Source organism: Acomys minous, assembly GCF_964271855.1.
Source record: "Acomys minous genome assembly, chromosome: 16".
Classification (NCBI taxonomy): domain Eukaryota; kingdom Metazoa; phylum Chordata; class Mammalia; order Rodentia; family Muridae; genus Acomys; species Acomys minous.
This window is the reverse complement of record NC_140498.1, coordinates 17,728,143-17,744,006: the sequence shown is the minus strand read 5'-3', so window position 1 is coordinate 17,744,006 and position 15,864 is coordinate 17,728,143. Positions and strand designations below refer to the sequence as shown.

The 15,864-nt window shown below is 47.9% G+C and overlaps 1 pseudogene across 1 annotated transcript in view; it reads right to left on the bottom strand.

Annotated features, from left to right (window-relative positions):
* Positions 1–13,287, bottom strand: part of LOC311586807 (heterogeneous nuclear ribonucleoprotein A1-like) — a 117,573-nt pseudogene extending 104,286 nt beyond the window's left edge. Inside the window, exon 1 of the transcript XR_014783576.1 lies at positions 12,562–13,287. The product of XR_014783576.1 is annotated as a heterogeneous nuclear ribonucleoprotein A1-like (transcript). The remainder of the gene's footprint in view (positions 1–12,561) is intronic.
* Positions 13,288–15,864: the final 2,577 nt, after the last annotated feature.

The following is a 15,864-nucleotide window of genomic DNA, read 5'->3' as shown; positions in this document are numbered from 1 at the left end:
CGGGGCTGGAGCATCCTAGGCCGGGGCTGGAGCATCCTAGGCCAGGGGCTGGAGCATCCTAGGCCGGGGCTGGAGCATCCTAGGCCGGGGCTGGAGCATCCTAGGCCAGGGGCTGGAGCATCCTAGGCCAGGGGCTGGAGCATCCTAGGCCAGGGGCTGGAGCATCCTAGGCCAGGGGCTGGAGCATCCTAGGCCAGGGGCTGGAGCATCCTAGGCCGGGGCTGGAGCATCCTAGGCTGGTACTCTGCCACTTGGGCTGCACTTTCAGCCTTAACCAATACAGCCTGCATGATGTATATCAGGCAAATTTGGCCAAAGTGTTTCAACAATTTGGGCTAAATGAAATACGATGGAAGTTTAAGATTGGGATATTGTTTGGAGATTATACTTTTGCTTCTTGTTAATTTCCCTTTGTTTTTTTCAGGTCAATATGAGGACAAATGTGGTTCATCTCCCACTCACTGGAAGCCAAGCTCAGTGTCTGACAAGGCAGGAAACCAGGGGTCTTCCTAGAGGCACCCTGATTTGCTTTGTAAATCACATTTCTTGGGTAGGGAGAGGTAGAAGGGAGGGAGGGAGGGAAAGGGAGGGAAGGAAAGAAACAAATTAGATTATAAACAAAATAAGTCAATTAAAAATTTGTTTTGGAGACAGAGTCTCACTATGTAAACCTGGCAGTCCTAGAACTCACTATGTAGATCAGGCTAGCCTCAAACGCACAACCATCAGCCTGCAGCTAAAGGTGTGAGCTGCTATGCCCAGGCCCAAATTTAAATATTGTTAAAACTAGTTTGTTGTTATTGTTTTATTTTTCTTTGAGGTGCTGGGGATGGAAGCCAGGGTCTTAGGCATGGTAGGTAATGCTCTGAGTGACACCCCTAGGCCTGGCTTCTGTATTTCTTTTTTCTTTTCTTTCTTTCTTTCTTTCTTTTTTTTTTTTTGTTTGTTTGTTTTCGGTTTTTCAAGATAGGGTTTCTCTGTGTAGCCCTGGCTGTCCTAGACTCCCTTTGTAGACCAAGCTGGCCTCGAACTCACAGCAATGTGTTTGTGCCTGCTTCCCCAAGTGCTGGGATTAAAAGCATGTACCATCACACCCAGTGGCTTTTGTATTTCTGGTTTGCTGTTTTCTTTTTTTTTCTCCCCGAGACAGGGTTTCTCTGTGTAGCCTTGGCTGTCCTGGACTCACTTTGTAGACCAGGCTGGCCTCAAACTCACAGTGATCCGCCTGCCTCTGCCTCCCGAGTGCTGGGATTAAAGGCATGCGCCATCACTGCCTGGCTGTATTTCTAACTAAAGAATGACATCATTTATCTCTCCAGAGCTTCAGGTGGAACAGACACTCTATTATTATTATTATTATTATTATTATTATTATTATTATTATTATTATTAATTGTTTTTATGGTGCTGGGGATGGGACCCCTTGCACATGCTAGGCAAAAGCTCCACTACTGAGCTCTTTAAAAACATGTTTTGCATTACATTTCATTTTGTGTATCTGTCTGTGTGCACTTGAGAGCACTCTGATGGGAGTCAGAGAACAGCCTGTAGGAGTTGGTTCTGTCTTTCCCCCATGTCGGGTCTTAGGCTCTGTGGCAAGCACCTTTACCTGCTGAGGCGGCTCACTACCCAGCCCTCTTCTCCTAGTATTAGTTCTTTCCCTAGGTCCTGGACAGTGCTTGAGAATAAACCCACTGTCATAGGTGAGAGAAGGAAACACCAAACAGACAGATGGAAACAGTTTAAGAGAAGCAAACGAAACTGGGTGGTGCACACCTTTAAGCCCAACACGCAGGAAGCAGAGGAATGCAGATCTGTGAGTTTGAGGCCAGCCTGGTCTACACAGTAAGTTCTCACACAGCCAGGGGCACACGGTGAAACCCTGTCTGAAGAAACCAAAGGAGGTAGGGGGGAGGGAGGGAGGGAGGGAGGGAGGGAAGGAAAGGAAACAAACTAGATTATAAACAAAATAGGTCAATTAAGAATTTGTTTTGGAGACAGAGTCTCACTATGTAAACCTGGCAGTCCTAGAACTTGCTGTGTAGATCAGGCTAGCCTCAAACGCACAAACATCAGCCTACAGTGCTAGAACGAAAGGTGTGAGCTGCTATGCCCAGGCCCAAATTTAAATATTGTTAAAATTAGTAATTTTAGGCAAAAACAAATGCAAACTAATGACTTACAAAACACTTCCTCCTTCCAGCCATTATAAACTCTCGCTCGAGCATGCTGTTAGGTTAATTGGGATTTATTTCCAGCTGAGGGTCTAGATTCCACACGATGAACCCCAAAGACAGTGTAGAGCAAAGCTGACACAGGTTGGGGTGAGCGACAGGGACCACCAAGGTTCCTACAGATGTCAGGTGGGGACTTACAGAGGCTGCTGCTAAGGGACAGTTGTCACCAAGCCCAGCAGGTGGCATTCAGGGAGGGCCAATAGAAGGAAGGAGTTGTGTAACCTTTAGCATGAAAAGGCAGAAGGTACTCTGGGCACTAATACAATATTTAGAATTATTTCCCACTAGATATAATAACAAAATGGGATTTAAAAAACAACAACAACAACAACAAAAGACCATAAACCACCCCTTTCAACTCCTATAATTTTTCTTTAAGGATCTGTTTTTATTCACGCACATGTGTGTGGGTGCTAGGAGAGGCCAGAAGAGCACATCAGATTCTGTGGAGCTGGAGTTGCAGGTGTGGGGCTGTGCATCCAGTGGGTGCTAGGAATGGAACTCATTCAGGCCCTCAAGAGCAAGGGGAAGTGCTCTCAACCCCGAAGCCATCTGAGCCGTCTCTCCAGCCCTTCAAATGACTGCAGTGCAAGTCAGGTCTTAGGATGAGTAAGGCAAAGCTAGCAAATTGACAGGTGGTGGATGGGGTGGTCATAGGGCAAAGTCCGGCCTCAGGGCTGACAGAACTTGCGATCTAACGGACCAGGATAGGTCCCCAGTGGTCCCTGAAGCAGTCCAAGCTGCCGGAGGAGCGACTAAAGAGCCCTGCTACGAAATACCTCATATTTGCAACATACCACACACTTGCTGAGCTACTTGGGGTGCACTTCCGTCTCCTAGGTGGCAAAGGTGCTGAAGGCACCCCCTCAATGGGATAACTGGTTTCACTAATAAAGGTTTTTTTGTTTTGTTTTGTTTTTAACGAGTTGTGAAAATCAACAAACAACCTCAACGTTGAACAAATGTGGTTCCCATGAACGCCTAAAATCGAATGCAGGGCCCTGGCTAAGCTCACACTTACTCATGGCTGGCTTTCAGGCAGGCCTCCAGGAAGAGGGAGTCCATTTTCTTCTTTCTTGGCTGCCCAGCCTCCTGACATCACAAGGAGGCCCGGGGCGTGCTGCCATCTGCAGGCGGGACAGAAAACCACTTCCGCAAGAACCCAGAGCACCCAGCTGAAGCCCTTTCTTCTATCCTGCCCTTTCTTATTTTATTCTATTTTTATTTTGAAACGGGCTGTGTAGCCCTGGTTGGCTTGGAACTTTCTTTATAGAACATACTGGCCTTGAACTCACAGGGATCTGGCTGCCTGTGCCTCCTAGGATTAGATGCGTCCACCACCACACCTGGTGGCAGTCAAAGCTGGCCTAGAACCTGTGATCTCCCTGCCCCATCCTATTAAGCGCTGGGACTAGAGGCATATGCCATCGCACCTGGCAGGTATAAACATTTTTTTTAATTACATGTATTTATTTATTGACTTATTTCAGTGTGTGTGTGTGTGTGTGTGTGTTGGAATGTATGTACCATGGCATGTGTGTGGAGGTCAGAGGACAACTTTCAAAAATCTCTTCTTTCCTTCTATTTTGGGGGTCTTGGGGATCACACTCAGATTCTCAGGATCAAAGACAAGGCCTTTACCCCTGAGCAAGCTTATTGGATCCATTCATTTTTTTTCCCCGTTCTTTTCCTTCCTATTCTCTTTTTTTCCCAAGATAAAGTCTCTCTAAACAGCCCTGGCTAACACAGACCTCACTGTATAGACCAGGCTGGCTTCCCAACCCACAGAGATCCACCTGCCTTTGCCTCCCAAGAGCTGGACTTAACACGCACAGCCCCCAAACATTGCATAGCCGAAGCAGCTAACTCTCACACAGGGCTGTGGTCCACATGGCTTTAATTCACGAATAGAATCCTCATAGCAACAGGTGAATATTTTTTGTTTGGTTTGGTTTGGTTTGGTTTTTTGAGACAGGGTTTCTCTGTGTTAACCTTGGCTGTCCTGGACTCACTGTGTAGAGCAGGCTGGCCTCGAACTCACAGCGATCTCCCTGCCTCTGCCTCCCTAGTGCTGGGGTTAAAGGTGTGTGCTACCACAGGTGAAAGTTTTTTGAAAGGTCTCTGTCAATCAGCCTGATGGGAGAATCAGCCTGGGTGATTAAAATGAAGAACTGTGTGTAACCTGATTTCAAAGAGGTTGGTGAAAAGGAAAGCCTGGAGATGCAAAGCATCCTGGGGGTCATCGCAAACTCTTCCAGGATACAGCACTGCCCTAGTGTTTGAGGAGGGAGCTGCATACACACAAGACAAACCAGGCCTTCCACTCCACTCCTGGGGGTGACGTAGACAAGATGACAAATGCTGAGCACGAGCCGCAGAGTGGCCCAGTGTTTAAGAACTTGCACACAAGCAAGCCGCACGACCTGAACTGAAATCCACAGAACTCATGCAAAGCCAGGTGCAGTAGTGCATGCACCTATAACCCAAACACTCCATGGGCAAGCAGGAGGTAAAGGCAGGAGAATCACCAGAAGCTCACAGGCCACCTAGGCGGGAGTGCCCGGCATAGAGGCAACAACACAGAGCCTGCCTCCAGCAAAGCAGAAGGTGAGGACTGTCGACTGAGCTTATCTTCTGACCTTCATGTTCATTAGGCCATGTATATGCACTTGTGAGTGCGCGTGCGCACGCGCGCGCGCACACACACACACACACACACACACACACACCCTGGGCAGAAGCAAATACATAAATATCCACTCATGTGCTCCTTTGTCTCCAAGAGCTCACTGACTGTGTCATTTCTTGCTCACGCCTGCATGCCAAGCACCTGGCTAGGAATACGAGCCTGGACAAGAATTAGACATGGCCCCAGCCCCTATGGAAACTTTAGTTACATATGAGAACTTTTCTTTTTTTTAAAGATTTATTTATTTATTTAATATGAGTGCTTTATCTGCAGAAGAGGACATCAGATCACATTATAGATGGCTTTGAGCCACCATGCAGTTGCTGGGAATTGAACTCATGACCTCTGGAAGAGCAGGTGGTGCTCTTAACCATTGAGCCATCTCTCCACCCATCCCCCCCCCAAAAAAACATTTAATTAGTCAAGTAATTGTGGTCCCTGCCTCATGGAGTATTAACACAGAAATATTTGCTATTATCCCAGTTATCATCTAAGTGAATGCAAAGCCGTGGGGAGAGCATCCGAGGGTAGGGTGAGGGACCCCTGCAGTACGAAGCAGCAGCCCTTAGGAAGCACAGGAAGTGGGCTAAGTGTGCAGGCTGGGTCACAGACAGGAAGCTGGGTGGGCGGCAGGCTGAGGCTCAGAAGGGGCGTGGCCAGCCTTTCAAGGGCACTTGCTGCTAAACAGTCTTATCCTCTGTGAACCTCAGCACCGCTCAGGGACCTGGGCCAAAAAGTAATGTGCTCCGCTGTGTGTTTTCCAAAGATTATGCTAGGTAGGAGCTGAAAGGCAATCTCTCCAAAGATGTGGAGGTCTGAATCCTGAGGTTGTGTGCCTATGTTCCCTCACACAGACCGTGGGGGGGGGGGGGGCAGGAGGGGGTGAGAGTGCTGCAGATGTGCAGATGTGAGAAGGGGAGAACATCCAGGTTCTTCTCCAGAGCTTGCTATTGCTGAAGGAATTCGGCACCACCAACTCTCCATTTTAGGACTTCTGACTTCCAGAAGCCTTAAATAATAAATGTGTGTTGTTTTAAGCCACCGAGGTGTGTAAATTGCAGTGTGTGTGTGTGTGTGTGTGTGTGTGTGTTTCAATGGAAAGCAGATCTAGTACCCAGAGCAGATGGCGAGGAAGACTGCTTCCCTGAAGCGTGCTCCCTCTCCGAGTCCCCTAGATGCATGCAGAGGCCACAGGAGCCTGATTGGATTCTAAAAGCATAAAAAGACCTAGGCATGCAGATGACAAAATATCTGATAGGTGACAAAATATGACAGACTGTTAGAACAAGGGAAGTTTTGTGTGTGTGTGTGTGTGTGTGTGTGTCTGATGCAAGTGGAGGCCGGAAGGAAGGAAAAAACCAAAACCAAAAACACCAGTGCCCTGGAAATTGGAGCTACAGACAGCTGTGAGGCACCATGTGGGTGCTGGGAACTAACTGAACCCAAGTCCTCTAAAGAGCAGCCAGTGCTCTTAACCCGCTGACCCATCCCTCAAGCCAAAGGTTTGCCTTGTTTGTGTTTTAAATTTTATGTATATGGATGTTTCGCCTACAGGTGTGTCTGTATACCATGGGTAAACAGTGCCCATGGTGGCCAAAAGAGGGCATCGATCCCCTGGAATTAAAGCTACAGACAGCTGTTAGCCACCATGTGGGTGCTCAGAATTGAACCTGGGGACTGTGGAAGATCAGACACTGCTCTTTTCCTCCCCCCCTTGAGTCTGGGTTTCTCTGGGTAGTCTTGACTGTCCTGGAACTCACTCTGTAGAGCCAGGCTAGCCTCAAACTCAGAGATCTGCCTGCCTCTGCCTCCCAAGTGCTGGGATGAAAGGTGTGCACCACCACCGCCCAGCAGCCATGGCTCTTAACTCCTGAGCCGTATCTCCGGTGCATTTGTTTTTGAAACAAGGTCTCAGGTATCTCAGGCTGACCTCAAACTCATTATGTAGCCAAGGATGACCTTGAATTTCTGACCTTCCTGTTTCTACTTCCCAAGCTTGGGGATTATAGGGGTTTGCCGCCAAACCTTTTTTTATTTTTTATTTTTAAATAGATTTGTATCTCTTTGTGTTTATGCCCATGTAATGGGGTACATGTAGAGGCCAGAAGAGGGTATTAGGGGGTTCCCTTTATCACTTTTTGTCTATTCCTTTGACTCAGGGCATCTTCCTGAACCTGGGGCTGGCAGTTTTCTCAGGCTAGAAGGCAGCAAAGTGCCAGGGATCCTTCTGTCTCTGGTCGCCTCAAAGCTAATTTTACAAGTAGGCGCAAGACACTTAGTGGGTGGTGTGGGTGCTAGGATCTAAGCTCCAAGCCTCATAATTGCACAGCAGGTGCTCTTAATGGCGGATCCATCTCTCCAGCACCCCGTCACCAACCTCTGGGTTTTGTGCAGCGTTGGGGGACTGAACACCAGGACTTTGTGCAGGCTGGGTAAGCGCTCTGCCAACTGAGCACCATCACAAGTCCTCAGCAGCTCAGTTTCAAATACCCTGCTCCTCTCGCCGCTGGGCTCTGGTTCTCTGGCAGGGTTCTTATGGGAGCCTTCAGTTACTGGGCAGTTTATACAAACCGATAGAGCGTTTGGTTTAACTGAGCTAAAGTAAATGCTGCAAAACATGAGGAAGTGACCTCAGCTTTCGCAAACATTCCAGAACTGTCTCTGTGCCAGAAAAGGTCAGCTGAGGATCAGAATAGCAGGGACTCCAAAGCATACTTTGGAGAAATGTGAGCCTCTGGGAAGCATTACTGTGCAGTTCCACTTCGCTGTGCCCTGTCAGAGAGCCAAGGAAAACTTTTTAAAAACATGTTTGAACTTTCCCATTCCAGCTCAGTATACAGTCGCATGAATAGGTTATAGATGGGTGCACTGGGAAAGATCTCTAAAGCAGGAAAAGTAAGTGTGGGTTTTAAAACAAATCAAGAAGAATGGAATAGCATAGGAAGCTTCTAGATGATCCTTCTGAGCAGATGCCGACTGTAGGAATGTTGGAGAAAGTTGGTAAAGAATAGTAAAAACATGCTCACAAGGTATGGGCGGGGGGGGGGGGGGGGGCGGGGGCAGTGAGCCGACTCCGGTCGGTAAAAGCACCAGCAGCCAAGCCTAATGACTTGAGTTCATTTCCTGGGGCCCACGTGGTGGGAGGCGAGAAACCGGCTTCTCCGTGTTACACTTTGATCTCCACACATTTGTGCACATACACACGTGCGCACACACACACAGAAACAAATGTAATAAAATTAAAACATGTGAAAAGGTTTCATGTTTAAAAGAGAATAATAGATTCTTATTAGCTTTTGCCATTGACAGGAAAATATGCTTTAAGAACTGAATGACAGGGACTGGAGAGATGGCTCCGTGGTTACGAGTGCTGCTGTTCTGGGAGAAGACGTGGGTGTGAATCCCAGCACCCACGAGGCGGCTCACAATCACCTATAGCTCCAGTTCTAGGGGGCCCGATGCCCTCCTCTGACCCCCCTGGGGTTCCTGCGTGCATGTGGTGTGCATACACCCAGGCATACACATATAACCATTAAAAGTAAAATAAATATGTACGTTTTAAAGGACTGAATGACGAGCTGGCTCACAACCACCTGTAACTCCAGCTCCAGGGGATCCAGCAATCTGAAGGTACTCATGGCTGAATAGACACACACAGATGTAAAAATACACACACCAGTGAAAATTAATCCTTTTTAAAAAGAAAAAAAAATGAAGACAGATATATACCTGGATCCTAGCTCTTAAGAGGTGGAGGCAGAGGATCTTGAATTCAAGAGCATCCTTGGCTATCCAGAGAGATTGAGAGACTAGCCTGGGCTACATGAGACCCAGCCTCAAAAACAAAACTGGGGGTAGGAGGGGAGTAAGACATAGTAAATATTTGGCAAACAAAATGACAGAACTAAGACCACATCTACGTTGAACAAAATGAATACAGGCAAATTCCATCCCACTACTCAAAGACCAAGGCTTTCGACATAACATTCATGGCTAGAAACTGGATAAATTAGGGTCTTCCATTTAAACAGTGATGTGCTCATGTGTCTGCAATACAGAGGCCCATAACTTACATAACTTGGAAAGCTGAGTAAATATGTTTGTAGGGCTGGAGAGATGGCTCAGAGGTTAAACACACTGACTGCTCTTCCAGGGGTCCTGAGTTCAATTCCCAGCAACCACCTGGTGGCTCACGGCCATCTATGATGTGATCTGATGCCCTCTTCTGGCCTGCAGGTGTGCATGAGACAGAGCATTGTATACATAATAGTAAATAAATAAATCTTTATATATATATATAAATATATATATGTATGTATGTATGTATGTATGTATGTTTGTAAGAGATAGGAAAGGGTCCATAAAAAAAAAAGCCAACACCATAGTCTTGTTTGCCTACAGAGAGTGGTTCACAGGAGGCAGGAATTAACTTTCCTGTCTTACAAACTGTCTAAATCTATTACAAAATGCATGTGGCCAAGGAAATATAGAGAAATGAAAAGCAAGTATAAAAGCTGAATCCGGGGCTAGAGAGATGGCTCAGTGGTTAAGGGCACCACCTGCTCTTCCAGAGGTCCTGAGTTCAATTCCCAGCAACCACATGGTGGCTCACGACCATCTGTGATGTTATCTGATGCCCTCTTCTGCAGATAAAACACTCATACACAATAAAAATAAATAAGTCTTTAAAAACAAAAACTTTTTAAAAAGCTGAATCTGTGTAGGCCGGGTGTGGTGGTGCACACCTGTGATCCCAGCACTCAGGGAGGCAGAGGCAAGCAGATCCCTGTGAGTTTGAGGCCAGTCTGGTCTACACAGTGAGACCTAGGACAGCTACAGAGCTACATGGTGAGATCCTGCTTCAGAAAAACAACAAAACAAGACACCAATAAATAAATAAAAGAGGCTTAGCAGGGTAGAGAGAAGGTTCTTCCGGGAAGGATGCTTGCCATCAAGCAGATGACATGAGTTCGATCCCAGGGACCCACATGGCAAAAGGAAGGAACCGATTGCTACGTTGTTCTTCTGACCTAAATGTGTGCCAAGTCATACGCATGCCCCTCCCCCACCCAACCCAGGTACAAAATTAATTTAAAAATAAATTAAAGGATCTAAAAGAGAAAAGACACGGCAAATACAACTGACAAGTTATAAAGTTGTCTCATAGATGATTGACGGCCAATCTTGGTAGTTTACCTGACTACATCTGAAACCAACTAAACTCACGCATCTGGGAGCACCTGTGAGATGGGGGGTGGGGGGTGGGGGGGAGACTCACCCTGAATCTGGGCCACACCTTCTGGTGGAAGCCCATAGAAAAGGAAACGGAAGAAGGTAGTTTGGCTTTTTTCCTGCTTGCCCTCACTCTCCTCGGAGAGCTCCTCAGTTTTGTCACACAGCCCGCCTTCACTGTGCTAGAACCCACTTCTTCAGAACTCCAATGTACACCTAAAGACCGGCAGCCCTCTAGGAATCCACTGGGATTTCAGTAGTAGATTTGAGGCGGTGGAGACATCCACGCCTGTGGACTGAACAGCTACCGGATTCTCAGCCTTTCCATGCAGGAGACAGCCATTGTTGGACTACCTGGACCACAAGCTGTGGTCTCCAATAAATCCCCTTTTAACCCAGACATTACTTTATGTGATTTTAAAATCATTTCCCCATATTTTCCAGCCCAGAAGGTTTTTTTACAAGAGTTTTCTCCCAACTCCCAATGAGCAGATCTCTATCCTACACCAAGTTGTGTCTGAATACAGAAAATAGGAAATGCTGCCCGATTTAATGTTATTATAAATTGGCAGGAAGAGGTGATCACATGATCACCTTGCCAAATGCAGAAAGAGCATTTGGTAAAGTTCCATCCACAATCAAAAGCAAAACCAAAAGTGTTTAGAGACAGAATTAGGACAAGGCTGTTTGCCCCCCAACCCCCTCCCACCGTCAGCAGCACAAGCCGTGTTTGATATACTTTGGTAACTTTTATTTGAAAGCAATATTGGGAATTTTATTTATTTTCCATGGTTGCTGCTACAGTTTGGCTCAGAGGGAGAGAAAGGAGCCCTGGAGGAAAGGAATGGCTTGTGAAAGCAAGCCAAAAAACAAAAAACAAAACCTTAATTTTTCTGGCTTATTAAGCAGGCTGTGCTAGAGCAATGCCTACCCACACTCTAGGATGAAGCATAGGGCAGATCCCCAAGTTTATTAAAACTGGGAAATCTGGTCATCTTTCTCAAATTCAGACGGCTTTTTTTTGTTTTGTTTTGTTTGTTTTTTGTTTTTGTTTGTTTGGCTTTTTGAGACAGGGTTTCTCTGTGTAGCCTTGGCCATCCTGGACTCACTTTGTAGACCAGGGTGGCCTCAAACTCACAGAGATCCACCTGCCTCTGCCTCCAGAGTGCTGGTATTAAAGGTGTTGCACCACCACGCCCAGCCAGAGGCCCTCTCTTAACGATCAGATCAAGTTCTGTTTCAGCTGTGGATTTAGCATCAGGTCCCTGAGATTAAGCAGAACTACCTTTTATGGAGAAAAAGTTGAGTACAAGGGGGTTCTTGCTAGCCACCCACAGGCCAGGCAAAAAGCTGTCACTAGTAGCTGAAGACTTGACCACTCTGCTTTTAGCTCTTGGCACTTGTGCCATCTGTTTAATCTCTACTGTACAACAGAGTCTCGCCATGTGGCTTTGGCTGAGACCCGGAACTTGCTATGTAGACCAGGCTGGCCTGCAACTCAGAGAGCTCTCTCTGCTTCTGCCTACAGAGTGCTGGATTTGAAGGCGGTCTCCATTGGAGCACATCTGTATACAATTTTTCTTGGCAGAGACGGTGGATGCCCTGAGGGGCAGGGGGCTGTCTCCAGAGCTTGGAGTGGAGTCCAGGTCTCACACGTAAGTGTGTATACCTCACTAAAGTCAAGACAAGGCAGCCCCATGCATGGTCTGGGGAGGGCTCTCTTCTATCTCTGGGTGCACCCATCCCCTGGCCATCTTTGCTGGCATGGGCTTGCCCTTTCAGAATGAACGTCAAACTTCACATAGGGTGTGACACTGGAAGGGGGCTTGGTTTTGGCCTCATCTTAAAGCCTATAATTAAGAAAGGTGAACTGAGTCTGGTAACACTCAGAAGGCAAGATGGGTGCACAAACCTTGACAACTAAGTGGCTGAGGCTGACAGGTAAGGGGGCGGGGGCGTAGGTTATGTGCTCCTTGTGAGCTCAAATGGGACAATAGTTTTGGCATTCTCCTACATGGGGTTTTACAGAAATGGAAGTGTTTGTGTATGTGTGTGTTGCTGAAGAAAAAGTGGAATCCGGTAGCCAAAGCACCACTGGGTTTTTACATAAATGGGGGGGAGGGGTGTGTGTGTGTGTGTGTGTGTGTGTGTGTGTGTGTGTGTGTGTGGCCACCTGAGCCAAAACACCACCGGGACACCGGGACTGCTGTATCCCTAGCGCTCTGTTCCAAGGCTTCCCAGACCCTCCAGCTTGGCCGGGTGGTCCTGAGCCACTCGACCCCAGCTGTGCCATGCTTAGGGTCCTCCCCGCCCCGCGCCAGGCGTCCCTGTGACCCGCGTGGACCGGGAGCTCGGTGCCTACTCCGCAAGGAGGAGCCCGCGAGCGCCTGGGGCTGCGCTTACCTTGCCTGTGGGTTCGGGGTCCAGGCCGCTGTGCTCCGCTCCCCTCACCTCGGACTCAACACTCGTTTGTCGTCGTCGTCTCCGCCGCCGCCGCTTTGTTTCTTTTCAGAGAATCTGCAAAGCGAAAGTGAAAACAGGAGAGGCGGGACTGGCCCGAGCGCGCTCCCGAGCGAACGGGGCCCACGCGCGGGCGCTGTGGACTGGCGGGGCGGTGCGCGCCGGAGCCCGTGTTGAGCGGTGCAGCTGCGACCTCCTAGGCGCGCTGCTGCCAAGCACCAGGACCGCCGGCCTAAGTAGGAGCCACGGTCGCTGCTCCAGGCTGAGCGCTACTCAGAGCCTGCGCCCTGAGCTGGACTTGACCAGTGGCAACTTTGTGGACTGGCCTGGGGCGGTTAGTGTTGGTCTGGGTGACTGGAACTGAGCTGCACTTGCTCGGGGAGACCTAACCTTGAGATACCAGTGGCTCTCAACCTTCCTAATGCTGTGACCCTTTATTGCAATTCATGTTGTGGTGATCCCCAACCATAAGATCGTTACGTTGCTACTTCATAACTGTGATTTTGCTAGAATCATAATGTAAATATTTGTCGAGTCAGGTTGCCAAAGGGGTCGTGATCCACAGATAGAGAAGCACTGTAAAGAGTTACCTGTGTAACAGTCCTAAGTGTCCCCCACTTTTTTTTTTTTTCGAGATAGGGTCTCTCTGTATAGCCTTGGCCTGGAACTCACAGCGATCTGCCTGCCTCTGCCCCTGCCCCTGCCCCTGCCCCTGCCCCTGCCCCTGCCCCTGCCCCTGCCCTTGCCCCTGCCCCTGCCTCTGGAGTGCTGGGAGTCCAGGCATGTGCCACTAAAGGAAGAGTTAGTTGTTGCCTTAGATAAGTAACTCTTCATCGAGACTCTTCATCTCGAGACGGCAAGACACGTAACAGTCAGTGAGGGTGTGGGAAGATGACTTAGTCAAGTGTTTCCTTGCCCCACAAACGCTAGGACGAGAGCCCGGTCTACAGACTTCCAGAAAAAGCTGGACAGGCAATGAGCCTGTATTCCCAGCATCAGGGAAGCAGAGACAGGAGAATTTCTGGGGTATGCTGGCCAGCCAAGCTACCTGAATCTGTAGAGTCCAGATTTGGTAAGAGGCCCTGTTTCTAAAAAATAGTGGGGCTGGCAAGATGCACCCTGCCACCCACCAAACCTTAGGATCTGAGTTTAATCACTAGGTCCCACATGGTGAAAGAAGAGAACCGGTGGCCACAAGTTGACGCCTGACTATGTATGTACACGTGGCACAAGCTTGCTTCTACCAACACACTGCATAAAAATATTGAAGAATTAAAAATAAAAAGGAAATGACCCTCAACTTTAACCTCTGGCCTACATGCATGCATGCGTGTGTACACAGCCACACAAATGTATACACTGCACATACACAAAATAAGTTGATGAACCAATTGAGAAAGTTACTGACATTGATCATCAAGTTCCACATGTGCACATACATACGAAAGCCCTTGGGTTGAAAAGGGTGATCCTTCATGTGATCAGAAAGACTGGAAAAGGCCAAGTCTAAGGTTTGGATTTTCTGGTCTAACTGGTGCCCACCTCACTGCCTGGGATTAGGCCCCGGTCTTATCAATAACAAGGGGGAAATGAGGACCCTTTCATGGAATTTAAAACCTGGAAATGTAAGCTTGTGGTTTAGATTCCCTGGTCCAAGGGCTGTTCATCAATACTTGGTGGCCAGGCCTTACTCTTGTCTCTGATTGACTGTGACTTGGGGCCCAGTATTTGACTAGCTTTAGATTCTTCCCCTGTAGGATGAGGATAACAGTTCTACCTACTTCTACAGGTTTGGCAGGAAATGCAACCATCAATGAAGAAAATACTTGGTAAACTATTTTCTGTGAGCCTCTAGGTGGCTACTTTGAGAGCAATGGCTAAGTCATTGTGGACAGACAATAATAGTTGGTAAGTCATGTCTCCACAATGACAAAATAGTTTAAAAAGTTTGGACTGTACCCAGAGCACTAAGGATGCACTGCAGTCTTTGGGGAAGGCTTCTCACACCAAATCCCACAATTAGCTGCTGTAATTAGCACACTGGAATACATTTCTGCCAAGGCAGAGCTGCTACAAAGTGTGCCCAAATGCTTTAAGCTCTGTCTAGCATTGGCCCTGGACATCTGCAAGCCTTTCTTTCTTTCTTTCTTTCTTCCTTCCTTCCTTTCTTTCTTTCTTTTTCTTTAAAATAATTGTTTTAAAGACACCATGGCCATGCCAACAATTTTTTGTTGTTTTTTTAACCTTTATTTTATGTGCACTGGTGTCTTGTGTGCATGTATGTCTATGTGAGAGTGTCAGATTTTAGAGTTACAGACAGTTGTGAGCTGCCATGTGAGTGCTGGGATTTGAACCCTGGTCCTCTGGAAGAGCAGTCAGTGTCCTTAACCACTGATCCATCTCTCCAGCCTGAAAGTATTTCTAACACTTGTTGCTGGGAAGCATTGTCATGACAGATACAGTTGGTGCGCTCTCTCTCTCTCTCTCTCTCTCTCTCTCTCTCTCTCTCTCTCTCTCTCTCTCTCCTAGAGAGAGCATGAGAAAGGAAGTGTGTGTGTGTGTGTGTGTGTGTGTGTGTGTGTGTGTGTGTGTGAGACAGAGCAAATATAAAATGATTTTTGTTACAGAGCCCAGAAAGAGAAGTCTAAAACCCCACAGGAACTACATAACCCTCTGGGTCCCTTACTTTCTTTACCGTGCACATGCCCTACAGGGCAGAGGCCTTGGGCTGTGCCCTACACAAGAGAGTTCAGTGTTTGCTGCAGGAACAGAAGGGAAGGTGTGCCAGCCCATATGATGGCGTTATGCAAACAGCAGCTCCCACCTCCCTTCAGAAGGTGTTTTCTGCCTGCAGCGTGAAGGAAATGGAAAACATTAGAAACCCTAGACAAGCCTTGTCAGGGCCTCTTCCTCGCTGCAGGGCAGCTCTGACTCATGGGAGCAGAGTGGAGCTCTGGCTGCTTTTGCATAAACACACCTGGGAAGGTTTATTAAGCTTCTGCTTTTTCTCAACTAAACAGAAATTAGAGTCAGTTGCCAAGAGGACCCTCAACTCAAGCCTCCATCAGATTGGCCTGTAGACGTGTTTGGGGGAGTGGGGGTGTTTTCTTGATTGATGATGATGTGGGAGGGACCAGCTTTACTGGGGAAGTGACAGCACTGGCCAGGTGGTCCTGGGTTGTATAAAAAAAAGCAAGCCATGGGGGTGGCAAGCTGGTAAGCAGCATTCCTCCATAGCCTGTGAGT